Source organism: Euprymna scolopes, chromosome 12, assembly GCF_053919585.1.
Source record: "Euprymna scolopes isolate OS-2025 chromosome 12, ASM5391958v1, whole genome shotgun sequence".
Lineage (NCBI taxonomy): Eukaryota > Metazoa > Mollusca > Cephalopoda > Sepiida > Sepiolidae > Euprymna > Euprymna scolopes.
Window position 1 is genome coordinate 134181967 of NC_136493.1, and position 23088 is coordinate 134205054.

General features: G+C 35.5%; 1 protein-coding gene across 1 annotated transcript in view; it reads right to left on the bottom strand.

The window, feature by feature from the left end:
* Positions 1-23088, bottom strand: part of LOC145291107 (uncharacterized) — a 416667-nt gene that overhangs the window by 139546 nt on the left and 254033 nt on the right. The gene's annotated exons all lie outside the window — the stretch shown is intronic.

Here is a 23088-nt window from a genome sequence, read left to right on the forward strand (position 1 = left end):
CTGGTTTGTTTTATTTGCATTGATAAATCCAAATTTCGATTACCTTTATTATAATGTACCTATGTATAAATTCATCTAAGGTAATTAATAGCATGCAGTTTTAGTATCTATAGCAATTGTAAGCTACAATAGAAAGTCTATCTGACTTTAACAGTTAATGAACAGATGATATCATAGTTTTAAATGAAAATACCTTTTATTGGTCCATTCTGAAAAAGAAATTAAACAGTAACACAATCAGTCTTTATAAAGCGCTGCATACAACTATCGTAAATTTATTATATCGTTGACCGTTTGAGGAAAACAAAATCATATGGTGTACTTGCTCCAGCTCTTGACAGGGGGAAATAAAATTGCACGGATGCTGTAAGAAAAAGAAATCCAACAATTTGTGGTCCTACGCCAGAGATTCTGATTGACTCAGCATTGATAAGCAATGACTCCATTGGTATACTTGTTCATTTTCAGCAAAGGAACATAGTACATAATGCAATTAGAATATGTAACTGCTAAATCTCTTTGGTTAGATCATTTCTTTTATTAAAACCAAGTGATTTGTAGTAAAAATAAGAATTATTATAGAAGTCACAACTCGGTCAGAATCAAAAGTACAAGTTACTCTCGCTTTGGCCTTCGGGACAAGATCAAAGTGTAGTATCTGTTCCGGCAGATACTGCACTTAAGATAATTTGTACCAGTCAATGGAGGGGAAACCCTCTATACTGGGACAATTATTATTTTTGGTAACCAGAGTGACCCCTTTTAGGGGAGCTGGTTTTTACCTCACATTAAAAACGGCCTTGTGCCTAATTTGCTCAGTGGGGGAGCAAATAAATACCATCTGTTCTTCAGATGCTGCACTTAAGATAATTTGTACCAGTCAATGGAGGGGAAACCCTCTATACTGGGACAATTATTATTTTTGGTAACCAGAGTGCCCCCTTTTTGCCTACTTTTAGGGGAGCTGGTTTTTACCTCACATTAAAAACGGCCTTGTGCCTAATTTGCTCAGTGGGGGAGCAAATAAATACCATCTGTTCTTCAGATGCTGCAAGCTATGACTAGCTATGACTAACAAAGACCAGATGTGGGGGCAACCCCACATGCCTGACCTTTAACCAGCTCCCATTTCCCACCTCTCAGGAGCTGGTCCCCTTTTTCCCTTCCCCCTCCCTTCACTCCTCACATTAAAAATTGGCCTTGTGCCTAATTTGCTCGGTGGGGGAGCAAATAAATACCATCTGTTCTTCAGATGCTGCACTTCTATTTCTTGTTCTCTTTCGGTGGAGGAGAAATCCTTCACGACTGAGACAATTTTTATTTTTGTACCTTTTCTCCACGTTAAAAAACGACCCTAGTGTCTAACTCTGTCCCGTGGGGAGGCATAGTAAATAGGTACTCTCGATCATTTCACAATATCCGGTTTCATTATTTAAGCAGCAGGGGAAGGTCTTGTGATATACGTTATCACTATACACATCCATTTTGAAAAATGAGATCACCCGATCACCATGGATAAAATATGTCAGTAAAATTAAAAATGTGCTGCTGATGTAATTTTTTTTCAGTTTTACCATGTTTTAAAGCAACTATTCAAAAATCAAATTCTGTTATCTAGTCTATTATACGGTTGACTCATTCTTAGCCTTTAAGCTAATATTAATCAACAGTAAAATGTTTAATCATTTGTGGGTATCTCAAGTGTAAATGTGGTATTTAGGTGACAGATGAAATTGGTTAAGAAAAGGATATACACATTTTTAAAAATGTTCTTATTGTTTTATTCTAGCTATCAGATGCCAAATATTAACTCGCTATCTCATACATTTTAACGGATATATCTGTTTAAGATTCTTTAAGTACAACTGTTTGTATCTTTCTTGCACTTGGTTCACCTAGTATATTTGCCAGAGAATTTTTTAAATTCTTTTTCATGAGTACAGTTTCTCCTATAATTACTAGAATTATGGAGATCTTCCAATTGTGACCAACGATGTCATTTTCACCCCACACTTTTGAATGGGCTTTTGCGCAATTTGTTGTTGATGTAGTTTTTTTATATTGCTGCAAATAAATATTTCAAAGTGTAGTATCTGTGATCTTCAAATATCTCTAATAAAGAATAGATATCCAAGACTGAGAGCGGCTCCCCTAAAGGGTAATTCTACCAAAGAAAGACTAAGAACCCAAGAAGAAAAGAACAGGACATACTACCTGGCCTCCAACCTAACAGAAGCTACTCCCTTAGAGGGTGACTCCTGTAGCCAAATCTCGTCCAAAAAAAAAAAAAAAAAAAAAAAGAGAAAGGGTATACCACCCGGATATCAAAACTCAAGGAGCTGCTCTCCCAAATAGTTGCACTCTTACCCAAATCTCTCCCAATGGGGAAGCTGTACTTTCACAAAAGATCTTTCCTAGATGGGACCCTCAGAGAGTAGCTATGATGGTTTATTCAGCTCGAAAAACAGTGTTTACCAATGTATTGGAAAATTAAAAATGGCACCGACTCTCTCTTGAACACAGTAAATTTGGGAAAATGAGTTAAAAATAAAAAATATACAAAATGCTGTTAGAAACCCATCGAATATATGTCAGCTAACAATATTTTGTATATATTTTTTTTTATTTTTTACAAATCTGCGTATAGTAATACAAATCCCGAGTACGTATGCGTCTTTTTTTTTTGTCATTGTTGTTATTAATTTTAAATAAGCACTGAAAGATTATATTTCGTTAAAAAGGAACTTTAATCATTTGATATAAATGAATACGAGGCATTAATTTTATTTATTTAAAGAATATTTGGTATTTTTTTACGACTTGCCCTGCGTAAATAATACCAACTATTTGGTACTTGTTAAGATACAGTCAACAGATCGATTTTTTAATATGTGGCTTTAAGCAAAAACAACTACCTACTTAATTGTAATGTCGAAAATAGTAATATATCTAAAAATTACGAAAATCCATCGAGTAGAAAATTATTTATAGTTAAAAGTAATTATTACGGAAAATTGGAGGAAATTGCATTTTCCCCAGATGTGAGCACCTTGAAGATTGCGAATACAGAGCATATATTTATCTCCATTTTCGCCACTTTAATGACGACCAACATTTTAGCCTTGTAGCGATGGACTCTTTTCTTTTTTTTTTTTTTTACTAAAAATACAATAGCAGTTTTCTACTCGTTGGATTTTCGTAATTTTGGGATAGATTACTATTTTCGACATGACAATTAAGTACTGTTATTTTTGCTTAAAACCACATATTAAAAAAAAAAATCGATCCGTCGATTCTATCGTAACAAGAACCGAATATTTGACAATAACAATTATGCAAGAAAAAAGGGACATGTTTTCGGCAAAGTCATTAAATCGCGGCAATAATTTATTGGGGGGGGGGGAGAATTCTGTGTAATTATTTAAGTTTTTAGCTCTTTTTTTTTTTACTTTTTTTTTTTCATTCCATTTTCACTCCAAACAAGGCACAATGCCACTTTGATATAGGGGGCTAATATCGGGGACATAAATTGCAGGGATACTATGTAGGGAGTTGAGCAGCAATATGTTTGTTCACATTACATTTGAACTTCTGTGTGTCAGTACAGTTGGGAAAGCAGGAACACGGAAGGGAGTTCCAAAGTCTAGCAGTTCTGGGGGAAGAAACTATCAGAGTAGAAGGTTTTCTTACATTTAGGGATCTCTACTGTGTAGGGGTGGGATTTTGCTGTTTGTCGGGTTTGTCGGGATTATTTACGTCGAGGAGGTACAAGGGCAAGTTCGTCAGAGCATGCATATTATTATATGGGAAATTTTGTCGAGTTAAATTCTATTGAGGCACACACATTTTGTTTTGAGAAATACACACTTTAAATATGTAAACGTTAGACAAAGTTATCCAAGATGGCCACAAAAGACGGCCATGTTTTATTACTTATTATTCTTTACCTAATGTTTACGTATTTAAAATGTGTACTTGTCAAGACAGAATGCGTATTGCTCAATAGATTTTAACTCGAAAAGATCCCACATATAATAATGATATTTGCAGCAACTGCAATGCCTGGCCGGAATAAATGCCCAGCAGGAACATTTCACAGCGATCACCACTTTGAAACGTCCACACGTATGAAAAATGCGTAGGAATATGATGATGTGATGCGACCGCCGCACACATAAAAGAAAAGGAACTATGTTACACTTCCTTGCATATGAATAAATTGAACAGGCCAGAACGTTCGAGAAATCCTGAATATGAAGATTAATCTGCTAAAATCTAAACAGACCAGGAAGCAGTTCCACAAGTAAGCATCACCGCTGCCTGTGGTTATTATATATGTCGGACTCCGTCTATTTAGATGTAAAACAGCACCGTCAGGAATGCCACAACAGCCAGAGTTTTCTCTACAATTTCTCGTTCAATACGTGTTGGAAGGAACTCCGTCTGCAGGAGACGTAAAAAAAAAAACGCCATGATTTTATGCGCGACACAGATAAACTTTAATACCAAGCATGGAAATTTACCACATATAGCGAGGACTCAAACCTTATTTTGAATATTCTTATTTCAAACTACTGTTCTTATAATACGAACACATGCTCACACACGTATTCGTTTATATGATTTATTGCCACATGGACTTATGGCGGTTACCATAGATTTTAACGACAATTAAAAAAGGGTCACCATTTTGGTCGGTCGCCCTTTTGGGGCACCTCTGAAATTAGAGAGAGAACAAGAGTGCTGAAAAAGAACGGTTGTGGAATAGAAAACATCGGTTATAATTAAGTGCGACGAGACTTTAGGATTGATGATGTTTTATAAAGGTTCCCAAGATATAGGGGTACAAAGGGGATCGTACATTTCTTTGATAAAAGTCTTTACCCAGGGAAACGGATCCATCGCATGTTGATGCTTCTATCGTTTCCGCATGTCTGAGACAGATTTCTTCTTTGTATCTCCCTCCAAGACAGTCCTCTATTCCGATTGGCTTAAACCTCTGGTGACGTTAAGAGAAGGAAGGAAGGGAAAAGTAGAAAAGTAGGGAGAAAGAGAGAAATAAGGGAAGCATACCGGTGAGTCCCCCTCTAAATAACGGAGTTAAGTACCCTCCACAGAATTATTAAATATGCGTATTGCCTAAATTTGTTTAAAAATAAAAGTATTCATTTTTCTTTTTCCATGTTACTTTCCTACCAGATCTAGACTTATATGTGTCAGCAATTTTATCTTCAACTTTGTTGGTATCATCTGTCTAACATAAGTTTATCATTAATAGTACCGTCATTTTTCTGTGCCTTCTCAGTCGGTCTAATTTTATTAGTACTAGTTGGTTCTATGTACGGCTTTAATCTATCTATTGATACGTGTGTATGAGTACCGTTGTTCATATCTATCTGATAATGCTTATTTGATCGAGTCAAAACTTTATAAGGAACTGAGTACGGTGCTCCTAATGGTTTCCTAACTCGATCAACTCTGAGCCATACTTTTTCACAGGAAGATAAACCTTTCGGTATAAATGTTTTGGGACTGTCATGGATATATCCTTTTTCGTTGTTGAGTACTTCAATTTGGAACATCCATTCACACAATTACGTATGTACTGGTTATTAACTGGAGTTTCTCCTACTCTCTGCTTGTGTATCAACTGCTGAGGAATCAATATCGGAGCTCCAGTAAGAGACCTAAAAGGGGGAAAGCCTGATTCATTAGGGGTGCTACATATACCCAGTAGAATCACCGGCATTGCTTTCATCCATGATCCTTTTCAAGCCATTATTGACGCTTTAAGGGTACGGTGTGCTATTTCGATCACCCTGTTACTTTGAGGGTGATATGATGTTGTCCTCAATCGGTAAAAACCTTGGCTAATTCCTGGAACAATTCGCTCTCAAACTGACTACCTCTGTCAGTTACAACATGCAGTGGGACTCCAAATCGAGATATCCATGCATTGATAAACGCTTCTGCTACCGACTGTGCAGTTATCTCAGTCATATGCTGTACTTTAATCCAAGGAGTTGCACGATCGATGCAGGTAAGCAAATATTTGTAAGGGCTCAGGTAAGGGTCGGACTCATTGCGCGTTAAGGGCAGGGGTCCAACGATATCAATATGTATCGTCTGGAAACGTGCAGATGGTAACTCAAATTCTTGGACTGCAGACTGTGTGTCTGTGAATTTTTGATTGTTGACACACTACACATTCTGCACAGAATTATTTAATCATTTTATCTAAACTAGGCCAAAAGTTATGACCTTCACCTTCACTGAGGTGCACGACTTATATGATCTTCACCGAGGTGCACGACTTGACACACAAAAAAAAACAGCCTCTTAATTACCTGCTAACACACACGTCACTGTAACGTCCAATGACAACAACAACAACCTTCTCACTCGACCTGCCTTTTATACCACTATCTCAATCCCTTCTCTTGCGCATGCGCCTGTAGATTCCTGACAACCTCGAGACTTCCGCTTATAAAAACCCAAGTTTTGTTGTCGCGCATGCCTATACAAGGCACAAACACGTGGGCGTTTGTTTTGTTGGTAAGTACTACAAAAGTATCTGGACTTATCCAGTTTTATAGATGCTCCCGTACCAGGATGCGCCAAGCTATGTAAACTATTGAAAATAGCTTGATGAAGCTCTTTTGGGATAAATGGTCTGGGATACTTAGTTGAAGTATCGCATAGGACTGAGCCGACTTCGCTTGACACACAGTATTCTTTCAAATTAGTGTATGACTTTATTTCGCCATCACCTTTTTGTGCCTGGGCTATTTCAGCCAAGTCACATGCATCTATCTGCACAGCTAATGCAGGCCGAGACATATAGTCTGCATCTATATTCTCAGCTCCTTTAATGTACTCCACGTCAGCAATATATTCGGCAAGCACTGATAAGTGTCGCTGTTGTCGATCTGACTTTGCTCGTGTCTGACTATAAAAGGCTCTGCATAATGGCTTATGATCAGTGAATAATGTCACGTGATGACCTTCTATGAGGTGGCGGAAATGTATCACTGAAAAATAAGCTGCTAGTAGCTCTCAGTCAAATGTGGAATACTTGGCTTGGGTTTGAGAAAATTTCTTGGAAAAGAAACATATAGGTACTAATTTCTTATTTATCAACTGGTGTAATGCAGCACCAGCGGCGTATTGACTAGCATCTGTAACTAAGTCGTATTCTGTAGCTGAAGACTGTGGATGAGCTAACGCCATAATTTCCGATAATTTGCTTATTATTGTTTTGAAGGCGTTAGTTTCTTCCTCATTAAGCTCGGTCTTTGCTTCAGGATCCAATTTCATCCGTTCGGATATTGGTAAAATTATGGATGCATAATCAGGGACTAATTTGCAGTAAAAACCTGTCATCCCCAAAAATTTACGTAAGCTTTTTGAGTCCTTAGGTATCGGAAAATTTTCAAACTCTTTGATTTTCTTTAAAGTAGGAAACAAGCCTTCTTTGCTTACGTGAAAACCTAAGAAATCTAACTCTGGTACCCCGAATACACACTTATCTAAGGAAATCTTTGAATTGTTATCACTAAGGATCCTAAATACTCTATCTAAATCTTCCTTGTGCTGTTGCTCACTTTCGCTAAATATGCAATTTAATTTTAAAAATGTTTTATTCATAAAACACTGAAATGTAGCTGCGGCATTCTTTAAACCAAATGGCGTGTAATTAAACTCAAACAAACCAAAAGGTGTCACTACTGCTGTCTTAGGCACATTTTCAGGGTGTACTTTAATCTGATGATATGCTGCAGTTAAATCTATTTTGGAAAAATATTGTTTATTAGCTGTGTGCAGAAGGAATTTATATTTGGTACTGGATAGCAGTCTGTTTTGGTAATGCTATTTAACACACGCTCGATATGACCCATCCGGCTTCTTCACCAAGTGTAAAGGGGTTGCCTTTTTTTTTAAATTTTGCCTGTGCTGCGTCTAACTTAGGACTAGAAAGTTGTCTGGCTTTAGCAAAGACTGGTATATGGCTGCCTGTATCAATCCTGTGATACACTCTACCATAGTTTTTGTGTCGCTATGTGGTGAAAGCACATTATTATATTTACCTATTACTTCGGTAACATAATCCGCTAGATCTATTTTGTTAATCACTACAGAATCGGTTCCCGTTACTGCATTGACTGTAATTTCACACTCTGTTACGTTATCACGGATGGATCTATTTTTACAATCCACTATAATGTTAAATTTGTTTAAGAAGTCAAATCCTAACAAAGCGTTAGTGACATCTGCGATCATGAAACTCCATTGAAAAGATCTTCTCAAACGGGATATCTTAACTTCGAGGTTTGTCTGACCATAGCATTTTATGCTTTCACCGTTAGCGGTAGAGATATGAACAGGAGTTGGCTCCAGAGTAATTCCATTTACTACGGAATGTGGTAAAATGGAAACACTGGCTCCTGTATCTATGATAAAATTGACTTTAGACGCTCCTATTTTAGCAGAAACTTCTAATAACGGCGGCACTACCGGAGCAAACGCAGTCCGCCTTTCTAGTTTTCCGAATCACTAGGGGCGGGAAAGGAAGGGTGGGAGTTAGGCAGAGTCTGTAAGCTACTCTTTTTCTTCGGCCACTTACACCATGGCTTATATGTACTAGCCTCCTCCACGAAATATATATGGACTCTACATATCTTTGGCCGCTGTTTCCTTCTATATGGACATAGGCCGGCTGGAATGGTTTCACCAGACTGTCTGGTGGTAATATGGGCGTTTGTCCGAGTTCGACTCTCAACTGCCTGAAATACTGACATATTTCTATTAACGGCATCAAGTTGTCGGATAGTTGACCCAACTCTGTTAACGGCATTTCAGTGTGGGCTGGTATTTCTGGGGCGATTTGCTTCGGAAGTGCGTGTATGAATTTATGGCGCATTATCTCGTCGCTTGCCCCTATTCTATGTGCGACCATTACCATCTCCTGGAGGTATAATGACGGACGACCAGCTAACGTAGTGGTCCTCATCAACTTCTCAAGGAGTTCAGGTCTGGTCTTTTCATATGCCAACAACGCAGACTCCTTTAACTTCGCATAGTTTAGCGACTGCAGAATTGCTGCAGGTATATTTTTTACCACGTCAGGCGGCAATGTGCTGATAACCGTATAGAACTTAGTATCATCGCTCGTAATGTGTCTGAGATGGAATTGAGCTTCTATTGTAGAAAACCATCCCTCGACACTCATCTCCATAAACATCCTGTTGTGCGTCCATTATTATTATTATTACTAATTATTATTATTTATTATTATTATTACTATTATTACTACTATTAATTATTATTATTATTATTATTATTATTATTATTAATTATTATTCCTATGATTATTATTAGTTACTATTATTATTTTTTATTATTATTATTTATTTGTAGCTGCGACTGAAGGAAATTGCTGGGATGTGATAAGCAAGAAGATAGAAAAGCGAGTACTCATCAGAGGTTAATTTCAGCAGGTGCTTGGAGAAATAGCGTCAATTAAATTTTTTTATATATATATATAAACATATATATATGTGTGTGTGTGTGTGTGTGCGTGTGCGTGTGTGTGTGTGTGTGTGTGTGTGTGTGTGTGTGTGTGTGAATATATAGTCAATGTTCTTAAAGAAAAAAAACAGAGTTGGTCGATGCACACACGTATTCCAAAATTGGCTTCACATACGTGCGTCTGAAAGGTTCCTTTTTTTGTGTGCGGGTGTGTGACCACACGTGTTCCAAAATTGGTTCCACACGCGTGCGTCTGGAAGGTTCCTTTTTCTGTGTCCGGGTGTGTGTGTGTGTTTAAGAATGAAATTTCGGATTCTGTATTGATTCTTAAAGTCACTTTTTTGTTGTTACAGAATAGTTTTTAGACCAGATTTTATTTTAGTCATTTATCTGGTGAGAATCACGTAAAAAAAGTTTTGTTTTTCTTTTTTTTTTTTACTGCTTATTTTTCTTGTTTGTTTGTTTTTTGGGTTTTTTTTTTTTGCCTTATTTAGCGTAAACCCTTCCACAAAAATAGCAAAAATATATATATTATCGGCATTTCTTGGAAAGCGGATTTATATATACATTTTTGTAAGTTTTTACTGTAGTTTTAGAAAGGCTTTTTCTTTTCTTTTTATTTTTATTTTACTCTGTCATGTTCTCATCGTTTTCGTTTTTTTTTTTTTTTTGTTCATAAAAGATTGCAAATATATACGCACGTTGGGCGTTCACCAAATTATGGCGGTTACCATAGATTTTAACGACAATTAAAAAAGGGTCACCATTTCGGTCGGTCCTCCTTTTGGGGCACCTCCAAAATTGGAGAGAAAACAAGAGTGCTAAAAAAGAACGGTTGTGGAATAGAAAACATCGGTTATAATAAATTGCGATGAGACTTTAGGATTGATGATGTTTTATAAAGGTTTCCAAGATATAAGTACAAAAGGGATCGTACATTTCTTTGATAAAACAGGGAAACTGGTCCGTCGCGTGTTGATGCTTCTATCGTTTCCGCATGTCTGAGGTAGAATTCTTCTTTGTATCTCCCTCCAGGACAGTCTTCTATTCTGATTGGCTGAAACCTCTGGTGACGTTGAGAGAAGGCAGGAAGGGAAACGTAGAAGAGTAGGGAGAAAGAGAGAAATAAGGGGAGCATACCGTAGTAGCATCATAGTAGTAGTTCACTACAGATTTAAAGCCCTCGTGCGGCACTCTTATCATAAAAATTAGTAATTTAAAGCCTCGTGCTGTTCTCACAAAATCTTCAGTAAGCCTTCATTATGAACATTCCACACAAGAAAACACTTATGTTGGAATGATTTAAATTAATATTCCTAACACGTAAATGAATGTTGTTTATTTCATGCTAATACAGCAATTTCGTGTATTCTTTGTCGGGTGGAGTCTTTTCCGGAATTTATTTTATTTATTTCTTTATGTAAGATTGTAGATTGGTGAACTTTTCTATGAATTGACGACCCGGTTAAATTTACCTTTAACGGTCCCGCTAATATACTCTACAAATTAGCCACTTCTGATTATAGATTGGTTACCCTGCAGAAAAATACAGCCCCACATATTTAACAATATATATATATATATATATATATATATATATATATATATATATATATATATATATATATATATATATATGATTACTTAATTTAATCACATAAATTAATAATTTTTACAAGTGAGGCATTCATTCATCACTGGCAAAGCTGCATTGAGAATGATGGTGACTATGTAGCAAAATACATTCTGGAGCACAAAAAGTCGCTCATTTTGATGGTACTATTGTCGTCAAATCTCTTCAACTTTGTTAAAAAAAAATTGGATCTATTACTTTTGGAGCAACTTTCGTGTGTGTGCATATATATATATATATATATATATATATATATATATATATATATATATATATATATATATATATATACGGAAACATAAATCGTAAAATTGCTACTCATTAATGAAACAGCTGTAATGGAAATATCCAGGAAATAAACGAAGGTTATAAAAAAGAAAACGTGAGTCTTTGAATTTTCAACAAAACTTTGCACTATATATATATATATATATATATATATATATATATATATATATATATATATATATATATATATATACTCCTGTCATCATTTCGTCTTGATAATTCTTAACCTCTCCATATCTTTTCATCTGTTCTTTTTTTATCCTTGACTTTTAATTTATCAATGTATTTTTTAAATTTTGCCCCCATTTTATGAACTCTTTGCACAAATATTTTTTCGCGTTTACGACTAGCTTTGATGTAATACTGTTTCAATTAATGCCGGTACCAGCAAATTTATAGTCTCTCTATAATATTCTTTTGCTAATAACTTTCCTCTGATGAGAAGAACGCATTTCTTTGAAACTCTGTGGATTAAGCAAATTTCAATATATCTTATTTCAGTATCCTGTCGAACAATAAATTTATGTAAAATATATTTTACAGTCTCAAATTTGTATTCTTATATATATATGTGTCTGTGTGTGTTTTACAGAAGATCAGAACAATATCAGTACCGTTGGTTTTAAATCCAAACAAAAGAGACCTATAAGTTAAGTATATATATAAATCTGGTAATTATGCAGAACATTATGGGCTGTGCTATTTTTAAATAGGATTTTCAAGTTAGATTCAATTTTAAATAATAATAATGATAGTGTTACTATTTCAGCACGGTTCATAGTCGGCAGAAGCACACACACACACACACACACACACACACACACACACACACACACACACATATATATATATATATATATATATATATATATATATATATATATATATATAAAACAAGTGCCCTTGTCTGGTTGTGTGTGTCCCACAGGTCAGAATGCCCTACTTATCAAATTTCAAGTTTAGATCAAAACTTGAAAGAGTAGTTTGATAGAGACTGTTCCGCACGCACACACACACACACTCACACACACACAAAGTCACTTTTATATATATGTGTGTACATGTGTGCAGAACGATCTCTATATAACTATTCTTATAAGTTTTGGTCTAGACTTGAAACTTGATATGTAGAGCATTCTGATCTGTGGGACAAATTCAATTTGTTTTTTAACCAGTAAAAAATAGCTGCTAAGTAATCAAAATTTAAAAATTCGAACTTGATAGGTGTCAGTCGACTTAATGTGTACCCGCCACGCATGCACAAATATATATTTATACTTTTAAGTCAGTTAATTTGTAAAGCTTTGATATGCATGTCATCTTAGGTCAAATGGGAATGAATAATGCTGGAGAGTTAAATGTTTTGGTTTCAATTATAGCCAAGTCATTTTTTTTACTTTTGAAATCACTGCTATATATTAGGTACAATATAATAATCAATATAGAATTGGCTTTATAAAAATAAATACAAAATCTGCATAAATTAAAATATCATATTTAAGCATATTTTACACCCGGGCAACGCTGGCAGCCTGCTGGTATATATATATATATATATATATATATGTGTGTGTGTGTGTGTGTGTGTGTGTGTGTGTGTGTGTGTGTGTGTGTGTGTGTGTGTGTGTGTGTGTGTGTTATGGAAACGCCTACTAATTAACATAGGCGGGTGAGTAAGATATATAAAGGTATCAATCACCAATACCGGGGAAGTCCGGCAACGACAGTCAAATAGGCAAGACGCTTATGCTGCCTCCAATAAGACATGCAACACGCCACCTGCCGGAATATCTCCAACTGAAGTATATCTGAAGACATGTAAATATGTATATAACTTTTCTGCCTAATATATTATTGTATACCTTTACTTTCGTGTTCTTATTAATTATTTGTGCAGACAGAACCGTGGCGACTGGAAATCGAAAAAAGACTTACGCGAAATAAAATCCACTATTAAAACGCAACAGCGGCGTCGAGAATTCGAAAAAAGACTTACGCGGGAAAATCCACTACTAAATTCAACAGTGGTGTGCTAAAAATACGTACTCGAGAAAGATTGAAAAAAAAACGTACTCGAAGGAAAATTTTTTTTGAAAAAAACTACTGTTTGAACACAACAGTAACATCGAGGATTTTGAAAAAGATTTACTCGGGAATTCACTGTTAGACACAACACAGTATTCGAAAAATAATTTACGCGGAAAATTATCACGGTCAAAAAAAAAAAGAAAAACAAACGAAAGTAACTACAAAATTTGTCGAGCGAAGATTTACTCAAAACAAAAGAAAAACAAATGAAGGTAACTGTAAAATTGTCGAGCGAGATATTCGAATGCTGGATACTATTAGGCAAAATACCAATAACGAAGTGAAAACGAAAGTCAAAGAAAAAAAAAAGGTGGTTTCGCTAGTACACCGTTAACTAAATTATGCAAATTGTCTTGAAGGAGAAAAGTGATTTTTTTTTTCAGCTATACCAAGAAAGGATTTTTTTTTCTTGTACATAATCAAAACTTAACGGACTAAGAGAAAAAAATAAAATACATTTTTTGTTGTCCCTCAATAGAAAAAGGGAAAAAGAAAGGTTCAACGCAAAAATAAACATATCGATAGAATTCGGTTGACACAAAAAAAAGCGAACCTAAAAACGGTTGTTCGTAGTTATTGTAAAAAGTGAATTAGTAAAATAGACTGATTTTTCTAATCTTTGAAATAAAAAAAAACAAGATGAAGGAATTTGCTAAAATAATGACACAGTTCATGCAGAATCAGCAGATCTTACAAAAAGAACAGCAAACGCTATACGTAGAAAGAGACGAAAGACAAAATGAACGACTCATAAAATGCCTAGAAAGGCAGGAAGAAAGGTTCGCGCAGATGCAACTTTAACAGAAAGAACTATTAGAAAGATTAACAGCTAATTTCATACAAGAAAGTAATACAACCTTCTCCAACGCAACAATTGTTAACAGCATAGATGTGTTCACATACCTACCGGAAGAGGATAAAACTTTTGATGCATACTTCAAGAGGTATGAAGATATTTTCGAAACAGACTGCGAAAACTGGCCAAATGGAAAGAAAGTAAGTTTATTACTTCGAAAGCTTGGTACCAGTGAACATTCAAATTTGTTGATTTCATATTGCCAAGGAGAACGAATCAGTTAGATTTCGCTGAGACCGTAAAACTTCTTAAGGAGTTATTCGGACCGAACATGTCTCTTTTCCACAAGTGATGGTCATGTATGAATCTTAAGAAAACTGATGAGCAGGACTACCTGACATACGCGTCAGTAGTGAATAAGCACTGCGACAATTTTAAATTATCGGAACTTACGGTGGACGATTTCAAATGCTTAATCTTTGCACAGGGTCTAGTATCCACAAAAAATTTAGAGATCCGAAGACGCGTTCTCTCAAAATTAGACACAGAACAAGGCCTGACGTTGCAGAAATTAGCAGAAGATTGCCAAAGGGCAGTATCACTAAAAGATTCCAGGGATATAGAAGAAGCAGGAGTGCCGTACATTAGGAAGATTAAAAAAAACATTTCAGAAACTCTGGACAAAGAAATTTTGAGACTAGTCAAAATTTAAAAAAATACTCAAATTATAAATACTCAAATTATAATAACTACAGAAAACGAAATTACGATAATAGTCAATATAATAACTACAGAAAACGAAATTACAATAATAATCAAAGGAATTATAAAAAAGACAGTATCAGGTAATAATTGCAGAAGATGTGATGAAAAACATTTGGAAAAGGATTGTCCTTACAAAATATCAGGTGCTACAATTGCGATAAAGTTGGATATAAGAGTGTTTGCTGTAGAACAAAAAATAGAGTATACCAAATGAGAACAAACGACAAAGGGAAAAGTAATTTACGAAAATATGTATCAGCAAATATTTTCGACAAACAAGTGAAATTTCAGCTTGACTCTGGATCGGATTTGTCGTTAATAAACGCCAACAGTTGGAAAAAGCTGGGTAAACCGACTCTTCAAAAGTCAGCTAAAGGTGCACGAACAGTGACAGGAGACGAAATAAAATTCGAAGGAGAGGCCATCCTGCCCATTAATTTAAATGGCACGACGAAGAAATTGAAAAGCTTCGTAATTAAAGAAAGCGAGAACTTACTGGGAATTGACTGGATTGAAAAATTCAATTTTGGGGATAAACCAATGAACGCTTTTTATAGAAAAATAACCAGTTGCACCCCAACATCAGAAAATATTAAAAACGATCGAAAAAAGGAATTCCCAGAAAAGAAATTTACTACTGGACTGGAAAGATGCAATAAAATTAAAGCTTCGTTCGAGCTAAAAAAAGGATGCAACACGGGAGTTTAAGAAAAAAACGGAACGTACCGTTCGCCGGTTTAGACAAAATAAATAGCAAGCTAGATAGACTCGAAAAAACAGGCAGCTTATCGAAACTAGCGTCTGGGCAGCCGCTACGGTGTACGTAAAAAAAAGTCGGAACAAATTCAAGACACTACTTCCGGCAGAAAAGGCTCACTCTCAAATAGAAAAAGAGGGGTTAAGCATCATTTTCGCGGTGATGAAATTCCACCGTTACCTGTACGGAAGACGATCTTACTAAATTATGACTTTTAAATAAAACATCTGGATTTGAAAAAAAAAAAAATAGGTCATGCGGATGGCCTATCAAGGCTTATACCGAAAATGGAGGAACCCCTTGAATAGTCAGTAATTGCAGCTATACGTTCCAATTATGAGGAAAAAAACATGGTGGCGAATATAATAAAAGAATTACAAGTCACGTTAATCGATATAAAAAGGGAGGCTGAAAATGACGATGTCATCACAGACATAAAGAAAAAAAAATAAGGGAAAATGATGTAAAAACGCAAAGCATATTTTCCGTATGCAATGATGTTTTATTATATAGTGAAAGAGTTGTTATCCCGAAAACCATGCAGAAAAAGATCTTACGTGATCTTTATACAGGACACCCGGGTATAAATGGGATGAAGGCACTTATGCGAAGTTACGTTTACTGGTGTAACATGGATGTGGATATTGCACTAACAGTAAACAAATGTAAAGGTTGTGTGTTAGCCGCTAAGGCACCACCGATAGTCCATAAACCTTGGAAAAATACTGACCATCCATAGTCACGCATTCATATAGACTTTGCTGGACCGACCGAAGGACAATACTACCTAATCGTAGTAGATACTTTTTCCAGATGGCCTGAAGTAAAGCGTTTCAAGAACCCGACGACAAATAATACAATAAGTTTTCTGCGTGAAATATTTGCACGTTTTGGTGTGCCAGACATTATAGTCACAGATAACGGAACACAATTTATATCAAGTGATTTCAAGGACTTTTGTGAATCGTTTCAGGTAAAACATATAACTACACCACCGTTCGACCACGGATAAAGCATTACGACAATTCCTGCAAATATACATGATGACTAAGAACCCAAATACACCGTCGAAATTATGGTCAGCAGAATTAATGTTTGCTAGAAAAATAAAATCACCATTTGATAAATTAATACCAAAGCAAGCAATCGTCCATCAAACTACGCACACATCATGTAAAAGGTTTAAACCTGGTGACCCTGTATATTTTAAACGTATGAAAAATAATATTTCATATTGGGAGTTTTGTACGGTAGATTAACGTATCGGCGACTTGGTCTACATGATAAAAGGTCCAAAACGGATACACAAAAGACATCAAAATCAATTGAGAAAACGTCATATAAAAGACGACGAACATGACAAACCTGATGAAAAGGAAGATCCAATTATTATACTATACGAAGCGTTTGATATCAAACCACCACTAACCATGCCCGAACCGAGAAGATCGGGAAGGAAAAGAAAGTTTACAGAACCAATTATAATGAACCCTAAGAGGAAAAGATATTGAAATCTACAGGACTTCAAATATTGGGAGGGGGTGTTGTGAAGACGCCTACTAATTAACATAGGCGGGTGAGTGAGATATATAAAGGTATCAATCACCAATGCCGGGGTAGTCCGGCAACGACCGTCAAATAGGCAAGACGCTTATGCTGCCTCCAATACATGCAACACGCCACCTGCCGGAATATCTCCAACTGAAGTATATCTGAAGACATGTAAATATGTATATAACTTTTCTGCCTAATATATTATTGTATACCTTTACTTTCGTATTCTTGTTAATTATTTGTGCAGACACAACAATATGTGTGTGTATACGAGGGGCGTACAATAAGTAATGCCCCTGGCCCACTTCCCATAGCAGTAGAGCAATGAAATTTGGCACAGTTATTAGTCTTTCTCTACATAGGAGCCACCCAAAGTTAGGCATTTCTTCCATCGTTTGATGCAGCTTTGGAGACCGTTTTTGTAGAACACTCCAGGTTGGTCCTCCAACCACGACATGACGTCAGAAATCAAGGCTGCATCATCTGGGAAATGCTTTCCTTTCAAAAACAACTTCATGGCTGGGAAGAGGTGAAAGTCAGAGGGTGCAAGGTCAGGAGAGTAGGGAGGATGGGGGAAGATTTCATAACCACAACCCCGTGCTTCTGGTCTGGCGACATGCAAGTTGTGGACCGGAGCGTTGTCCGGAAGGAGGAGGGTACCTTTGCTGATCTTGCCCAACCTCTTGATTTTGATAGCTTCCCTTAATTTCCTCAAAAGTGAAGCATAATAGGCTCCTGTAATTGTGGTACCCTTTGCCAGTAAATCTGTCATCACTACTCCGTCCTGGTCCCAGAAGACTGTGAGCATGACCTTACCAGTGGAGGGCTGCACCCTTGTCTTCTTTGGAGGTGGTGAGTCCGAGTGTTTCCATTGCATTGACTGGGCTTTGGTCTCTGGATCATAGTGATGGACCCAGGTTTCATCCTGTGGAATCAGTCTTTTGAAAAACTTTGACTCATCTTCTTGGCACATCTCCAATTCATCCTCGAGCACTCAACGCGTTCTCGCTTCTGGAATGGTGTGAGCAACCTGGGAATCCATCCTTATGCATATGCAAATGGTCATGAATGATAGTTTCCACAGACCCTGTACTAATCTTGACATCTTGGGCTATTTGACGAATAGTAATGCGCCGATCTTCCAAAATGGCAGCCTCACCTTGACGGACAGATGCCTCATTAATGACAGAAGGGGGGCTACCAGATCTGGGAGCTGTTTCCACAAACTTCCGGCCATGTTTGAATTCACAATACCAGCGTTTTACAAGGTCATATAATAGGACATTATCACCATAAGTTTCTTTCATTTCATTAAAAGTCTCCTGTGGTGTGCGTCCTTTCAAATACAAAAACCGGATCACTGCTCGACATTCAACAGGCTCCATTTCACACCTGACTCAGTTCAAACACATGTAAAACAGAAACCACAATTAGTTCAGAGCTGTAATTTGCCACATAACCCGTAAACATATAAAGCATTGCACATGCAAAATTTCATCTAGATCAGTCAACTGGAAATGAGTCAGGGGCATTACTTATTGCACACCCCTCGTGTGTATATATATATATATATATATATATATATATATATATATATATATATATATATTATATGCACTTGGTCTTCTCAGATCACCAAAGTTAAGCAATGTTGAGCCTGATTAGTACCACATGGGTGACTATTTGGGAATTCTAGGCGCTGTATATGCTCTCCGCTTATCTCAGCATTTATTTCCAGTCGTCTTGTGCATACACTTTACTTGTCACTGGTATTTAAGTTGACTCAGGAGAGGTGTGGTTGGAGATTGCACAACTCTTGCCACAAAAATTTAATGCACAGGCACCCCTTCTTGGGTATCTATAGTCAGTCATATATATATATATATATATATATATATATATATATATATACACAAAATCTGTATAAATTAAAATATCTTATTTAAGCATATTTTATTACCGGGCAACGCTGGACAGCCTGCTAGTATATATATATAATTTTTATCTACAGGTACTAGCATTTCATGCTTACGCAATCTTTAGTGTAAAAAATGATAATTACTGGGTGAAGGATTCAAACATAATCGCAAAGTAACTTTTCACTCTGATATTCAATCCCTACTATTGATTAACATTGAAAGAAGAGAATTTAAATTCTGTATTTTTTCAAATAGGTGGAAATATACTGTAACCTAAATCATATAGTGTTCAACAGCAGCGGCTGGAACATTACATTACACTAAGGACTTCCAATTCTCGTAAAATCGGTGATGTCATCATTCAATATCGATGAGTCATCAAAAATGTTCAAAGTCAATAATGCAAGTAACCTCTATTTGTTATTATTTTTGTTCTGTAAGATTTTAATATTTACACAAATATTATATTCATAAAATAGGTACGAATGGATGACCGATCTCCAAAATAAAAAATATTTTCATCCTACCCTTCAATTAAAAGTTTATCAAAATTCAAGAAATCAACCAATTTTAATGAGATTTCCAATATTTATTAATTAATGATCATCGAATCTAATGAAACCGTTATTTTGATAAAAAAAAGTATTAATGAGAATGTATTACGTTTTTAAACAAAAAACACCTTTACTCAGGTCATAGTTTTAAGTACTTGGAAAACATAAATTTATGTTGGCTTTTTTTTAAATAAAGCATCATAAATATTAACAGTTTAAATTTTTAAAAATATTTCTTATATACTATACTTCCGCCCCTAAAATCCTTGTTATTTGAATCAATATAACTCAAAGAAGATTACCTTCTGGGCTCAGGCTCAACCACATGAACATGTCTATTGCCCTTTTAGCCAATAGAAAGTAAGTGTAAGGTATACTGTTCGATGAAATTGCATTATGGACCTTCTTTTAGGAGGAGGATCAGAATCGGGTGATGATGGATACAGGCTGTCACATTGCACTCATTCCTGCACTAATAAGATTTTAATTTCAATCAGATTTGAAGGATACAATCTCTTATCTAACTACTTTTTGGGGAAAATTTGGAGATCAGAAAGAAAATAGGGTAGTTTTATTTTTTTTTGGGGGGGGGTCACCCTATATATTACTGATTCAACAAATATCATTCTGAAAATGCTAATGTAGTGATAAATCTGAACTAAGAACAAATGAATTTGTATGTAATATCAAATTATTATCACATGCATGTTCATCAACACTCGTATGAATTTTGTTTCAAAATTTTATCTTTTATTCTTTGTCTCTCTTCATTAACAAAAGCATAAGTTTGTTGCAACCGACTCCGCTGGTATGAGAGTACACTTTCCTGGAACTTAATGTAAAATCATCGAAATGTACAGCAACTTTTGGGGAGAATATTTTGTTTTTTACCAATAATGTTCCTGTTATAGATTTCACTCTGAAGCAGATGATAAAGTTCTCGCCAAAAAAGAATAAATAAATAAATAAATTAATTAATGAATAAAGAAAAAATGCGGTATTATTTGACATTATTAAACTGTTTTTAGTTATTTAATGAGGAATCCGGTCATTTTGATAAAAGTCTTTGTTACAATATTTCTCTTATAATGGGGTATGATTTCGCACAGTCGGAAGATTCTATTTATAAACGATGCTGCTAGAAACTGATGAATCGAACTAATTCACGTTCTGCTACCAACCAATCAGAAACCAGAATTGCTCCATAAATATTAAACCTTTCTGTAGCAATTTCGGATATGTTTTTTTCGTCTCAACACGGAAGAATCTTTTGCTCTGTTGATTCCAACTCGAGAACTGTCTACTGCAAACCAGTCAACTGCCGGGACTTGTGTAGAACAACGAACCATCGGCAACTGTTCTGTCTACTGCAAACCAGTCACCTCTCAGGAATTGTGTAGAACAACGAACCATCGGCAACTGTTCTGTCTACTGCAAACCAGTCACCTCTCAGGACTCGTGTAGAACAACGAACCATCGGAAACTGTTCTGAAACTAAACATGGCTTACACATCTAGAGTCTTTATGCTTCAAGTTCTTTATATCTTGAAATATTTATTTATGTAGTTCGGTTTAACTGTTTTGTAGGAGATAATTGTTGTTTATCTTTTACTTGACAGTACACGATTGAGTTTTGCAAGTGGAAAGAAGTAAAACAATAACATTAATGTTTGGTATATTTTAGATCAGGAAATAGCCTGCAAATAGCCTGATCTGGTAGCACTAGTTTAGAAGTGGTTTTAAGTATTAGAATTATTAAATCATCATAAGATCAAATTAACAAGAGAGAGAGTTACGACATAGCAAGACAAACAACAAAAGATGTACCATAGTTCGAAGCAAGAGACAGCCAAGATGGCACCATAAATCAATTATGTTGCCATAGCTCAAAAGCAACTGAACACACGATTCATAAAACAAGATGAAGCCACGATGTGGTAAGACAAAACAACGAATTAACTGACGTATAATAAAGAGAAAAATAGACATCATTACTAAGTGACCAAATTAGTGAACATAACAGAAGAGAAATGATTGAATATTTTTCTGAATATTAATACTGAACATGACAGTAAATTTAGAAAGTATTGCAAATATTAGAATGACAACATCACCATCAATTCTAAATAAAAAGATGGAGTTCACACGATATGACAAATAGCAGACGATTTATAATAGTCATACGAAACAACAGACAGCCATAAATGGCAACGATATTTCTACATGAATCACTTACGTTGCTGCCATGGCTCAAAGCAACCTCTGATATCCAACGTGATCTTTACTGGTTGAGTCACATCTATCTTACTAGTTATGAATATTTGTAAGTATTGAGCAACAAAATCTGGTGGGAACTTTACCAGTGCATCACCAGAAAAAGGCTGAAACAAGAAAAGAGTTTCTTTTCTGCAATCATTCATTTCTTGTAAACATTACATGGTTTAATAATTTGAAATAAGTATCGATGATTCTTTCTTAAAAAAGACAAGTTTTGCAACATTTTTCAGGCAACTGCATATTTAGTTGTGCCTGTGAATAAATTAGATATTTATTGTCCAGGTTTTAAAAAAAATGATATTGATATTTAATCGTAAAATTATCGATAAATGATTACTTAAATAAATACATAAAGTTTACATTTCTATGTGTTTTTTAAAGCAATTAAATATTTTTATTATTATTTCCAGTTTTAAAAGAAGAACCTTCAAATACAACATTACCTTCCCAAATGGTTCGTACATTTTCTCTCCATGTTTCTTATACATAATTATTAAACTCTTGACATTGCTGTCTTTAGAAGACACATGAAATCCGCCAATTGCAACATCATTTTGTTCATTCAATTTCACTGTGATGATGAGGGTATTTGAAAAGCTAATAAACACGTCTTGTCCATGTCTTCCGGCTGCACCCAATGGCCTTAGTGAGTTTGATGATACGCTTTTATCGGTCGTTGTTATCCATTCATCTTTAATAAATTCTGTGCTTTCTAAACCATTTGTATCCACACATGCTTTTTCTTCTTCTGTTGTTTCTTGTAGAAGTTCTACAGACAGAAACACTCGTTTGAATTATAAAGAAACGTTCCTGATTCTCACTTCAACTTGTTCAACTAAAACACATGCTGACATTAATGTATGCATGCGTATATAATATAAAATATATTTACTAATTTTTAGAATGGTTTCTAATGAAAAATGGTTCCA